The following is a 13481-nucleotide window of genomic DNA, read 5'->3' as shown; positions in this document are numbered from 1 at the left end:
GACTCTCAGAGTGGCTTTTTTTTTTTGAGAAACAATTTGTAACAGAAAAAAAAGGAACCCACCACTAATAGATTGAAAATCATGTCGGATTTTCCCCCAATCTGATGGCTTAAAACAGGTGTTCCTGGTTAGTCTTAATTCCCACTTCTCCTGTAAATGGGGATGGCATGTGCTATGACTTCATATCGGTTTCATCTAGTGAGCACTAATTGTTTCTTTACTATTGTGGGTTTATATTGGGGTTTGGTTTGTTTGTTAGCTGACTCATAGGACGGCTGGGACTGCAAAGAATTCTGAGCTAGGTGCTCGACATAAGTGAAACATTCCTGAGATCTGGGTGTCTTAGGGTGTCTGGGGGGCATCTAGAAGGACACAAGGGAAAATATGTACCTGTTGATAAAGTTTTGTCCCACCAGGTCCCTCTGCCCTTCTTAGCCCCAAATAAACACACGGACACTATATTAATTATTAAGCTATTGGCTGATAGCTAAGGCTTCTTATTGCCTAGCTCTGATTTAATTATTAACTTATAACTACTAATCTGTGTATTTCTATGTAGCCTTATCTTACCAGAAAACACCTGGCTCATCCCATCTTCCTGGTCTCTACATGGCATGCCTCTCTGAGGCCTCTCTGCCTACCTTTCCCAGAATTCTCATCTACCAGTTCCGCCTATCTTCCTGCCTCTATTGGCCAAACAGTGTTTTATTCATCAACCAATAAGAGAGACATACAGAAGGACATCCCCCATCATGTCCCTGCCTCAAGGATTGGAAAGGGCATGGTCTGGGACAGAAGCATGGTCCCACCCTGGGAAAAGAGTTCTGAGTGTTGGAGCTTAGTTGGGCTCTTTCCAAGCAGAGTTTTGTCACCTTGACACAAGCTCAGGTCACCTGGGAAGAGGGAACCTCAATTAAAGAATTGTTTCCATCAGATTGGCCTGTGAGGGCCGTGATCGATGATTGGTATAGGAGGGGACCATCCCTCTGTAGGCAGGGCTACCCCAAGGCAAGTGATCCTGGGTTGTATAAGACAGCAGGTTGAGCAAGCCACGGGGAAGAACTCAATAACCAGCATTCCTTCACGGTCTTGGCTTCAGTTCCTGTTTCTAGATTCCTGCCTTGAGTTCCTGACTTCCCTTGATGCACTGTGATAGGGAAGTATAACCCCTTTCATTCCCAAGTTTGTTTAGGTCATTTTTCTGTTTTACCACAGAAGGAGAAACCAAACTAAGATGCTGGGTCTTCTCCCAAGAAAATGAGTGAGGAAACTAGACTGCCTTAGGGGATGGGAGGTATATCAGAATGTGGTATCCATGTGAGGCTAGCTCCAGTGCGGACACAAGGAGAAGCTATGCTACAGAGGTGGTCCCTCCCTTGAGAGAAAGGAGCCTGACCCACTTACGATAAGTGAGGATGGCACAGCTTCCAGCCAAGATGGCTCCCAAGTGTCTCAGAACAGGTCTCTGGCATCCTTAGTAAACCCTGCCCAGCAGCCAGGAGACAGGTACCCTTATCCATGAAGAGAATCTGCACAGGACACTAAAGTTCCTACAGCATTAGCTAGGATCTAAGGGTTCCCCCAAAACTCTGCAGCCTCTGCCACAACACAAGTGTCCAGATGATCCTCAAGTTTTGATGGATTTATTATGTCCTGACAACCCCACCGGAAGCTTAAACTCTGACTATTTAAAACTGTATTTAGAAGCACAGTGTACTCTCATGGTCGCATGGCTGACTGGGAGCTGTGACTGCTGCCCTGTACTGAAATATGACCTCACAGAGCCAGCCAGGGAAAATTCAACATTCAAAACTCCAGGGATTTCTGTTGAATGTATGTGTTGTGGAAATTTAAGATGTTACATTTGTTTATGCTGTAGAACATTTGTTTTAATGATGCAAAGATGTGTTGCATTCTTTTATGTTGCATTTGTTTAACTCTGTGAAGCTGTGTTACTTTGCCTGTCTAAAACACCCAGTTGGTCTAATAAAGAGCTGAATGGCCAATAGCAAAACAGGAGAAAGGGTGGGCAGAGATTGCAGGCAGAGAGAATAAATAGGAGAAATCTGGGAAGAGAGGAAGAAACTAGAAAAGGAAGGGAGGAGCAAGAGAGAACTAGGAGAGGAGGATGCTAGGGGCCACCCAGCCAGCATGGAGTAAAAGTAAGATTTACAGAAGTAAGAGAAAGATAAAACCCAGAGGCAAAAGTTAGTTGGGATAATTTAAAAAAAATCTGGCAAGAAACAAGACAATTAAGGCCAGGTGTTTTTAAGGAAGAATAAAATTCCATGTGTGATTTATTTGGAAGCCAGGTGGCCGGCCCCCCCCAAAAGAGTAAAAAAAATACCACCACCAACATGCATGTTGCCTTCATACCACTGTCAAGTCTAGAAATCAAGTTAAACCGTCATAAATCAGAAACTGTAACTGAATGTTCACCAGGAAAAAAAATCCTCCAAATAGCAATTGGAGACACTTTTAACAAAAGTTAATGGCTATAGCCCTGAAATGTCATTATGAAAGTGATGAATCAGAGTTGGCCTTGTGGTTTCATTGTCTTGGCATAATGATTTGTTGTCTTGATATGTTATGGAGACCATGCATGGGTATATGAGCGTTTTGATTATCCTTGGGCCCCAGCTGCAAAATGCCAAATACTTGACTCTTCAAATACATCACTTAGTCGCAGGCACTAATGGTGTCAATGATGGTGGCAGTTAAGCCAAGTAAATATTAATAACCAACAATGAGTGTGTGAGCATATGCTGACAGATTGATGTACCGGTTATTTTCCCCTGCCACAAACAGTTCTTGTTTGGTATAGCTGTCACGTTGGCTCTATAGATTAAATGACAGAATGCTGGCAAAGGGCCACAATAGGGAAAGATCCGACAAAAGTTTGCAAACTGTAATTTTTGATGCTTCTGTTTCTAAACACAGTGGCTTGTGGGTATTATCAGGAGGCTACATCTTAATTATAGACCCAAGTAAAACATACCTGGATCTATAACTATGTTTGGATTTCAAAAGTCTTTGCATTTTAGATCAGGGAGTCAAAGTGACGGTACTTTATTGGATTCAGAGGAGCGTGAGCGTGTGTGTGTGTGTGTGTGTGTGTGTGTGTGTGTGTGTATGTGTGTATGTACGTACACCTGTGAGCGTGTTTTGTGTTGACACAGGGTCTTTCTATGTAGCATAAACTGGCTTCAAAATCTTGCCCTTGCACTTTTGTCTCCTCAGTGTAGGATTGTAGGTACTGGTCACTAGGCAAACTCAGATAGCTATTTTTTTCTTTTTTCTTTTTGGTTTTTCGAGACAGGGTTTCTCTGTGGCTTTGGAGGCTGTCCTGGAACTCACTTGGTAGTCCAGGCTGGTCTCGAACTCACAGAGATCCGCCTGCCTCTGCCTCCCGAGTGCTGGGATTAAAGGGTGCGCCACCAACGCTCAGGCTCAGATAGCTATTTTTAACCAAACAATGAAACATTTTATGTTTTCCACTTGCTCTTGACAGCTGTAATCATTGCTATCCACCTTGCAATGATAACATGTGTTGTGACTTCATACACCCTGGCCTCTCTTTGATTTGCAGGCAACATTGTTTCTCGTGTTCGAGGAGGCAATGGTTGTGGGTCTTATCATCCACCAAGATGACTGTCCTTCTAGCAGAGTTGCATGGCAGCTTTACTCTGTGGGATTTTCCTCACTTTTCTGTTGCTGAGAAGTCTGGCCTAGCAATGACTAGGTCCCAAATACCCACGATGCCGGGAACAAGAGTGCATAGGTGCGTTCTGGTCTCGGTCTGGATCTGGTCCTGCAGTGACCCTGCTTACTCTGTGGGCCATTTCTGTACTGTAGTGGGTCACAAGCAGACATCACGGCAGCAGCTGTGGAGACACAGGGTATGTGGGGCGGTTGGGAGGAGGGGAGCTCTGTGGAGTATTGTTTCTCCAATGAATGGCCCTGTCCCCTTTGGGCTCTCCTTCAGCTCAGCACCAGGACTTGTCTTTAAGAGAGTCAAGGACCAACAGCTGTGTCCACGGAGGGCCTCGGCGGGCACTCGCTCACAGTACTGGGTGCGCCACACAGCAGTTTGACTTTGACTTGAGACGTGGGTGCCGCCCTCTCCCTCAGCGCCTTGTTCACTTCTCTAGGGGTCAGAAGAGCGCGGTAGGAAACAGTTCTCCTGGTGGCAGCTAAGGCTTCTCTCCTAAGCTTAGCATGAACCAGACCCCATGCTATGGCAAGCAGACACACTTGCTATGTTGTAACTGGACTTCTTCCATCAGGATTGTCAGCTCTCCAATAATGACATGGAGACTTATTAATTATGAAAGCTTAGTTTAGGCTTGCATGTGTTTCTATCCCGCTTTTATAACTTAAATTAACCAGTATTTTTTAGTGGACATTCTTTTACATGGCTTGGTTACCTTTATTCTATAATGCCCATATTGCTCCATCTGTGACTCCTGGAGTCTCCTTTTTCCCAGTGGTCTCTGTGCCTGGAAATCCTGCCTGGCTGTTCAGTTTTTTTATTAGACCATTCAGAAGGATACACCGTCACAGTGTACAAAAAGGTTATTCCACAACATTGTCTAATCTTCCCAACCACACACTGAAGTCACACAGCAAGCACCAAAGGGGCTGGGCTTCCTGCCCTGACCTTCCTGATGTCACAACCCAAACCTGTAACCAACAGACTCAAATGCTCCCAGGCAGGTGCTCTATGTCTGGGCCGTTCTTACTGCTGGTGGGAACATATGCACTTGGATGAGTTTCTCCGGTTACCTCAACCAAATAAATAACCTGACTTGTGTGTCTTAGCTCCTAAGATTGATTATTACAAGGTCCTCTTACTTCTGCTTTCCTGGCCACCTCAAGATAGTTTCTTAATCTCAGCTACAAAGCCCCAGCCTGCACTTGGGCCTCTTCCTAGATTTCTTATTCCCATAAAGTCCTTCGGAACTATCATGGGGCTTGATGGACCGTCCTTCTCCACCTGGTGACCGTGGGGGTTACGTTTTCTGCTCTCCTCCTCCAGGTCACAAAGAGCATCTTGCTCCCCTCATGGCTTGTTTTTCCCACCCTGAATATTCACATCCCGTCCACCAATACCCCCCATAGCTCATTCTCCCATGAACACTACCCTAGCCTTGGACTAGCTGGTCTCTCTGCTCTGCAGTGTAGAGCCGCTACTGCAGTGTAGCATCCTCTGGGCTGCTGCTATGGAAAAGGTTAAAACCAAGGGCTTCTTGCTGATTCAGACAGACCGGAATTTCTTGTTTTCAGGAAAATCTGGTCCCTTTGGAGGGAAGTGTCTATTTCCTTGAGCTTTTACTTTGATTCTACAGCATTCAACAGGAGCAGCTACATTCTGGTTTGGTCCAATCTGTTGGGGCCGAATCCAAAACAGTGGCCCCCATGACTTCTGGTCCCCACTCACTGGGGTTGACAGGCGGGAATACAAAAGGCTAGAGCCATTATATACTGGAAAGGCTGCAGGTCTTAATTCAAATTAAAAGTTGAACTGTTTGTACATTATGTAAATATCTCCAAACATCAGGTTTCTCACGTCTAGAGTAATAATATGTGCTTTTTGTGTGTGTGTTTGAGCAAAGATAAAAACAATTTATGTGATACAGCCTTTTGAAGGGAATCAATAAACTATAGTATTTTCTTTCCCTTCCCACAAACCATGATTTCATGAAGATTGCAATACACATATCCGTGTGTGTGTGTGCGTGTGTGTGTGTGCGTGTGTGTGTGTGTGTGTGTGTGTGTGTGTGTGTGTGTCTGTCTGTCCTGTGTACATTTGTATGTGCAGGTGTGCTCGTGCCCTGGGGACGCAAGGGGAGGACATCAGGTATCTGGCTCTGTCCTTTTCCACACTATTACCTTGAGACAGGTCTCTTGCACTGAACTTGAAGCTCAGTGCTTTTTGATTAGGCTGTCTGCCACTCAAGCTTCTGGTGTGCAAGGCCATGCCTGTTTTTCACCTGAGTGCCGGGAATCCAAATTCAGGTCCTCATGCTTAAGGAACTTGTACACTTAGTCGCCCAGTCATCCCCCAGGCCCTGTTTCTGTACTTCTAATGAGCCTTCTACACATTCTCAAAAAGAAAAAGAAAGCACAGGGGAAGGAATGGAGGGTTGAAACAGAAGTGATGTTATAAACTCACGGATATTAATCTTTTCATTACAAAACTCTTCACACTTGGGCATCCTCAATCTGTTTTCTATCTTGTTACCCATCAGGCTCCTACAGCTACTCTCTCTTCCAGAGGTGACTGGGGAATGCAGGCAAGTTTTACTATTACCACAAGCAAAACCTAATTAGGAAAGCGAGTCTGCGCCTAGATGTGCCTCATTCGTTAGGCAGTCAGTATGTAATGTGGCTTTGAGAAGTCATTTGCAGCTTGGCATTTGGGGGTCTCAGGGCCCGCAGTCAGTTCTTCTGTGTTTGCTGATCTGACTCGGCCATTGTTTATTTTGGCTAAGAAGACTACAAGAATGCCATCTTCCAGACTCTTCTCTGGGCTGACATATGCTCTTTCAGGGTTTACCCACTGTTCTGCTCAGTGAAAACCACATAGTAGAGTCTGAATGTAACTTGGTTATAGCCTCAGATGTATGCTGCTGTTTTTTTTTTTGTTGTTGTTTTGTTTTGTTTTGATCATTGTTGTTTTGATTAAAAGCAAGGAACATATATAGCCCAGGCTGGCCTAGAACTTCCTCTGTAGCTGAGGATGACCTTGAACTCTTGATCCTTTTACCAAGTGCTGAGATTATAGGCAAATGCCACCACATGCCTATGCCATCAAACATGCTGGGCGAGCGAGCCATCTGCCCACTGAGTGACATCCCAAGTCCATGTGCAAGGCTAGCATTGAGAATTACGAAATCATCTGAGCTCCTGAAGGATTCTATCCACTCTCCTTTTCATCTCCACGTGTTACTCTGGAGTTGCCTACAGAGCTATGACCTTCAAATATTTTCTTAGATCCCAATACACCATTTTTTATTTTGTGTCATTTAAAGTCTTCCCTTTGATTCCTTATCAACAGTGCTATACATTAATCTGCAATATAATCAATTGTAAATCTGTTTTTGAGAAATTTTTAATATCTCATGAGACAAGGTGAGTGGCTACAAAGACTTATGAGCCTGTGATAGGAAACCCACACCCTGGAGAGTCTAGGAAGTAGCATTTTAATAGCTTCCTTATTGGAGGAATGCTGAAGATAACTTTCTCAGCATTCTCTGTAACCACCGAAAACTCAGGTGTTCTGTTTCTTGCAAGGCCAGGTTGCTGTTTACTTCAGACAAATGTGGAGTGCCCTCTGGCTTGGTGCTCTCCATCCAAGAATGGGAAAGTCCCCTTTACCTACTAAAATTGCAGAGTCTAATCTTTCCAATACACATTAGAGAAAGCACAGAGATTAAGATTACTTTGATTTTACTATAATTTAAAAACTTAAAATTACAAGCTGCTCTGTATTTTAGTTTCAGGCAGTTTGTCTGCCTTACATGGGGAGAATCTCGTCCCCCCAATCAGTGTCCCATGTATAGTCCCTGCAGGGTCTCCTCAGATATCATCCCGTGTCATTGTTTTATTTGAAAGGAGCTTTATTTGGTACACAATCTCCACACAATTCACTACAACCCAATATAAAGGCTCCTTGTAAGAGTTTACCCAGCAGAGGTCAAAAACAGCCTTGCACTTTAACTCACAGTAGCCTTAGGAATTTCTGTCTCATGAGGCTGGAAGGTCAGACGTCATGAGACGTTACTCTAGCTCTTGGTACCTGGAGAGCGGAGTCTAACAGGCCAGATGAGGTACACACAGTCCCTGCAGCTCCAGCGGTGATGTTCCCTTGTTGTCCCCTTCATGCCCCTTAGTTTCGTCCCCATGTGTGCATCCCCCTTTCTCTGTGTTGGTGTCCCCTTCAGGGGACGGGGGGTTAAACGGGCAGAGGCACACAGATGATTGAATCAACTGAGGACATGGCCACTCCAATGGCATGGTCAAGGGGAAGGTTTTTATCGCAGATCTGAGAGAGAGAACATCCAGAGGCATGTGAGGAGCGCGGAGTAGACTGGACATGACTAGGGGCTCCCTGCAAGAGAGGGGGAAGACAGGGGGCAGAGACAGGGGAAACAGTGTGGAACAAAGCGGAAGTAGTGCTGAAACCGGGAGAAATAGTGATTAGAAGATTATAAAACAGCTGGATTGTAAGAAGGGGGAGTAGCTGTGGGGAGGGACACCCGTGAGCCCGAGGGAGTCTGGGGTTGAGGAGGGGGTGAGAAAAGCTAGCATGGACTTTTGAAGTGCTGATAGTCACAAATATATATGTCAAGTGGAGAGCCATGTGTCCCTTTTGCTGGAGCTAAGGGAAATACTTCCTTTGGGTAGATGGGAATAGGTTTCATTAGTCCCTGAGGAATGCTGACTTTTGTTTAGCCACTATAAATCCTTCTGTAGTCCAACTTGAGCTTGGCCTCAACTCAATTTTGGAGGAATCAGTGGGCCTGCCCTTTTGGGGGCATGCTCTTTGGACCTGACACTGATGGAATTCATCATGGGCTAAGGCAACTGGCCAAGGATGGCCAAATCTGTGGCTAGTCTGTGCGTCACACAGCGTCTTCTTGCATTCATGCGGAGCGGAGGCATAACTACATGGAACCTTGCACCTTAAGCATCAAGAAACAATCCAACCAACCAGGCTTTGGCGGTAGAACATGCAGTTGGGGGTGAGGGGTCTGCTCAGACGACAGACTGTGTTATGTTGGAGAAAGTGAGTCAACGGTGCCTGGGAGAGCAGAGTGCTGTGTGGCAGAGAACTGGCCTATTCCTCTTGGAGATGTCAGAGGGGCATGAGAGGCTGTGGGGACCCCGGTGACACGTGAGCTTGGTCAGGTTCACGCTTTCACCACTGGCTGCTTCGTCCTTCTCTCCCTGCTAATTGTGTGGTTTCAAACTCAGCAACAACTTCCCTACAACAACGAGCAATTACAAGCACACGCACACACACACACACACACACTTAAGAATTACACAGGTGGTGCTCATGCATTCTGCAGTCAAAATTAGTGGGTGAATTTGTGTGACTTCTTTGTAACACGAGTGGAATTAGGTAGGATGCAATCAGGAAGTAGCTCCAGCTTTTCTCTCATCACTGTCTCTAAGCACACTTGATGTGTGTGTGTGTGTGTGTGTGTGTGTGTGTGTGTGTGTGTATGTCTTTCTTAACTGATCTCTACTTTTAAATATAGATTATTTTTTATTCCATGTGTATGAGTGTTTTGCGTGTGTGTGTGTGTGTGTGTGTGTGTGTGTGTGTGTGTGTGTGTACATACCACAAGTGTACCTGTTGTCTGCAGAGGGCAGAGGTCAGGAATGGGCATTGGGTCCCTGAGAACGGGACATATGGAGGATTGTGAGGTACCTTGTGGGTGCTGAAAGATGAACCCATCTAAGAGGAACAAGTGTTCTAACCACTGAGCCATCTCTTTAGCTCCTCTCTTATATGTTGAGACAAGCGCTCTCCCTGAACCTAGAGCTCACTAATTGGCTACACTGCCTGGCCAGTAAGTGCTAGGCATCTCCCCATCTCTGCTGCCCAAGCTCTGGGGTTATAGCCATATGCCTCTAGGCTCAGCTTTTTATTTAGGTGCTGGGAATTGAAATAAGGCTGTGTTACCCGTCAATTAAAACATAGTTTAAAACTTAATGGTTTAAAACAATAAGCATTTATTACCTAATTTCTGTGGGCCAGCGATCTCAGGAGCAGTTTGGCTGCATTACTCTGTCTCCGAATCCATCGTGATGGTCCAGTCAGGATGCTGACCAAGGCTGGGGTCATGGGAAGGCTTGACTGAGGATGGAGGGTCGCCTTTGAAGAACTCTCACACAGCCGGCTTGGTGAGTTAGTGCTGGTTGCTGGTGGGGATTTTCCATCTTTCCCCACCTGCCCCTCTCCCTAGGACTGTTTTGAGTGTCCTCATCACGAGGTAGGGGCTTCCCCCACGGTAAGTTATCAGAGACCCCAGTGTGAGAGCGGTGAGCCCTCTACAGCCACCGATGTGCCAGCAGTGCCCCCTGTTGGTTGCATAGATCAGTTTTATATACACGTTGGTAGGGGGTTAGGATTATTAAGGATGATTGAGGCGGCTGGTTCTTATAGTCTGTTCTCCAGTCCCCGGGATTCCTGTCTCTCACACATGCAAAATGCACCCATCCTTTCTGTGCTTAGTTCAGAATCCCATAATCTGGGTTGGGTCCAGGGGCAGATGAGGCCCCTCAGTGTCTCAGTCCCTCTGCACCTGGAGATCTGTGACCAAGGAGACATGCCTTCTGCCCCTCCCACTGCTGACACAGAATGATGGGCCATGCAGAATGGCTGCTGTGGATTCCCCCATTTTGAATGGGAAACAGGGCAGTTTGAAGTCCAACCAGACAAATGCCGGAAATGCTCTAATTCAGATTCAAATTGGCCCTGTCATAGGAGTGGCTGTCCATGGCTCTAGGCTGTGAGACCCGGTATTTCTGTTTTGCCTGCTGATCTTTCTCACTACATTAAAGGTAGCCAATATTTTTGCAGTGGAGAGGTACCTCCTCCTCTTCCCTGCCTACTAAAGTCTATGTATCTGAAGGTGGGTTTTCATTTTAATGTCTTATGGTTTCCATACCTTCATTTCAACCTGTAGAGTTTCTGGTGATGGACGTTTCCCAAACGTTGTACGTTACCTGCACAAGGCTTGATTCATTCGGCAAAAGCTGCACCAGTACATCTCTTTGAGGTAAGTCTCTCCTTACAGTGGGGTTTTGTTGAAACAGCGGAAGGACAATGCCCTTGGGTTTTGCAGGAGTCTGTGGTTCTCTGAAGTATTTGCTGAACATTTTCTAAATCATGAAAACAAATTGTGACATCAGTTACCTCCGCTTCATCCTCAAATCGTGTTTTTCCGGGTTGATCTTTGACTGAAAGCCGTGCTACTCTTTTATGCCTGTCACGGGGACAGTTTTGGAATCAGGTAGTCTTGTCTCCTTTGGTTGAGAGTTCTTCAGTTTATGCCTGTCACTGGGACAGTTTTGGAATCAGGTAGTCTTGTCTCCTTTGGTTGAGAGTTCTTCAGTTTACCACCCTCTCACATACTGCTAAGGAGCAGGAAGACTCCAACCAGTCTGTGTGACACTCTGTCAGCTACACCATCCAGCTGTTTAGATGCAGCTGTGTGTGGTGTGTGTGGGTGCGTGCACTTGTGTAATGGAGGCAGCGGGCAGCCAGCTCTCTTTTTTAATGGAAGGAATAATTTATTTTGACTTACAGTTCCAAAGGTGGAGTTCATAGAGGTGAAGAAGACAGGCAGTGCTGGTTGTGTTTTTTTTGAGACACTCACTGGCCTAGAACTGAACCAGCAGGCTAGGCTGGCCAGCAAACTCCAGAAATCTCTCTCTGCTTTCTCACTGTTATGATGGAAAGCAGAAATCACCATATTCTAATTTTTAAATACTGATTTCTGGGGATGAAACTTGTGTCCTTATGGTTGCATAGCAAAAACTTTACCAACTTGTCTATCTCCTCACTCCATGTTTTTCTTCCCTCCTTCCTTCCTTCCTCCCTCCCTCCCTCCCTCCCTCCCTCCCTCCCTCCCTCCCTCCCTCCCTCCTTCCTTCCTTCCTCCCTCCCTCCTTCCCTCCCTCCTTCCTTCCTTCCTTCCTTTTCTCTGTACTTGTCTTATAGTAAATGCTCCTAAATTTCTATTGCCATCTATTACAACAGAAATCTCTTTTCCTTTGGTCTCCAAAGCTATTTTCCTTCTGAGCTCTCACCAGCCCTGTCCTTGAAGCTCATTGGGTTTCTGTCAACGATTTCTTCATTGCAGTGATATTTTTCACTTCTCCTAGTCTTCCCTTTGCTAACATTTAGATCTGTAGACACACTAAACACGAATGCATAATTTCTATGGGTCAGAAATGCTGGAGCTGAAATATCGGGCAGTTCTGTCTCTGAGACATGGGCCATTTCAAAGACATAGACCAAGGTTGCAGTCATCTGAAATCTTGCCCAAGGCCAGAGGATCTGCTTCCACAGTGGCAGATTCAAGGACCCAATTGGTGCTGGCTAGCAGCAGCAAACCTCAGTGCTTCCACATCGTAGGCATCTCCACAGGGCTGCTTGCGTTCTGAAGACATGGCATCTGGCATCTTCCACGATGAATAGTCCAGGGCTGAGCAAGGTGGAAGCTGCAATGTCTCTTGTGACCTTGACTGCATCTTATTGGTGACATGGCTTAGCTCTCTGTATTATAGGAGGTTACTGCCCAGGGTCATGGCTACCAGGAAGTAATAATCATTGGAGGCCATTCTTGAGTCTAGAAATAATATGACAGACAGATAATTCTGACAGACACCTAAAAGAATGTGTTTGAACAATCCTTAATGAGATCCATGACAGAAAAAGGTTAGAAGCATACTGTATATCTAAAAGTTATTTAAGAAAGACCTGTTGGGGTTGGTGAGATGGGTCAGTGGTTAAGAGCACTGACTGTTCTTTTAGAGGATCTGAGTTTGAATCCTAGCACCCGTATCAGGAGGCTCACAATAATCTGTAATTCCAGTTCTAGGGAATCCAACATTGTTTTCTGGTGCACACACGTGGCATGTACAGACACATACACATAAGTAAAAATAAATCTGAAAAAATTCACACAGAGACTTTTGGGGCTAGAGAGATGGCTCAGCAGTTAAGAACACTTTTTTTCTTACAGAGGCCCCAGGCTGGGTTCACAGCACCCACATGGTGGCCCACAGCCACTGTAACTCCTGGTCCAGGAGATCCGGCACCCTTTTCTGACCTCCTGGGGCGCCAGGCATAGCCGTGGAACCCGACATACAAGCAGGAAAAGCACGCTTACAGACAAGGGAGTAGCCGTGGGGCTGCTGTGTGCTGTTCCTTTCGGTTCAGTGGCTCCATCAACAGATGCCAGCCAGGCTCACAGCCAGCACTCTGACCTCTACCTCTGCACTCTGACCTCTACCTCTGCACTCTGACCTCTACCTCTGCACTCTGACCTCTACCTCTGCACTCTGACCTCTACCTCTGCACTCTGACCTCTACCTCTGCACTCTGACCTCTACCTCTGCACTCTGACCTCTACCTCTGCACTCTGACCTCTACCTCTGCACTCTGACCTCTACCTCTGCGGAGTCGCCAGCCTTCCCTGGGGTCCACTTTGCGCTTTGGGTTGGAAAGTGCCTCAGAGAGGAAGCAGCTGTGAACACGATGCTTGGTTTTTCCTATATTTCCTTATCTCAAGGATTCAGTCCTTTGTTTATTAAAGTCCTTCCCTCCCCCCTCCCCGCTCCCCGCTGGTGAACACTTGGTCTATATATCCAGTTTCAGGTCAGATTAGGCTACTTAGTTAGAGCCTCAACAAAAAGGGAAGTGAGTAGGGAGACAACTCCCTGTTAAGAGCACTTTT

General features: G+C 46.0%; 1 long non-coding RNA gene across 1 annotated transcript in view; it reads left to right on the top strand.

The window, feature by feature from the left end:
• Positions 1 to 13481, top strand: part of LOC110343073 — a 73897-nt gene that overhangs the window by 15849 nt on the left and 44567 nt on the right. The window contains exons 2-3 of the long non-coding RNA XR_002385276.2: positions 9773 to 9918; positions 10704 to 10796. This is a non-coding gene — a long non-coding RNA (uncharacterized LOC110343073). The remainder of the gene's footprint in view (positions 1 to 9772; positions 9919 to 10703; positions 10797 to 13481) is intronic.

The sequence above is a fragment of the Mesocricetus auratus genome, unplaced genomic scaffold (genome assembly GCF_017639785.1).
Source record: "Mesocricetus auratus isolate SY011 unplaced genomic scaffold, BCM_Maur_2.0 Super-Scaffold_100009, whole genome shotgun sequence".
NCBI lineage: Eukaryota > Metazoa > Chordata > Mammalia > Rodentia > Cricetidae > Mesocricetus > Mesocricetus auratus.
This window is presented reverse-complemented; position numbering and strand designations above follow the sequence as displayed.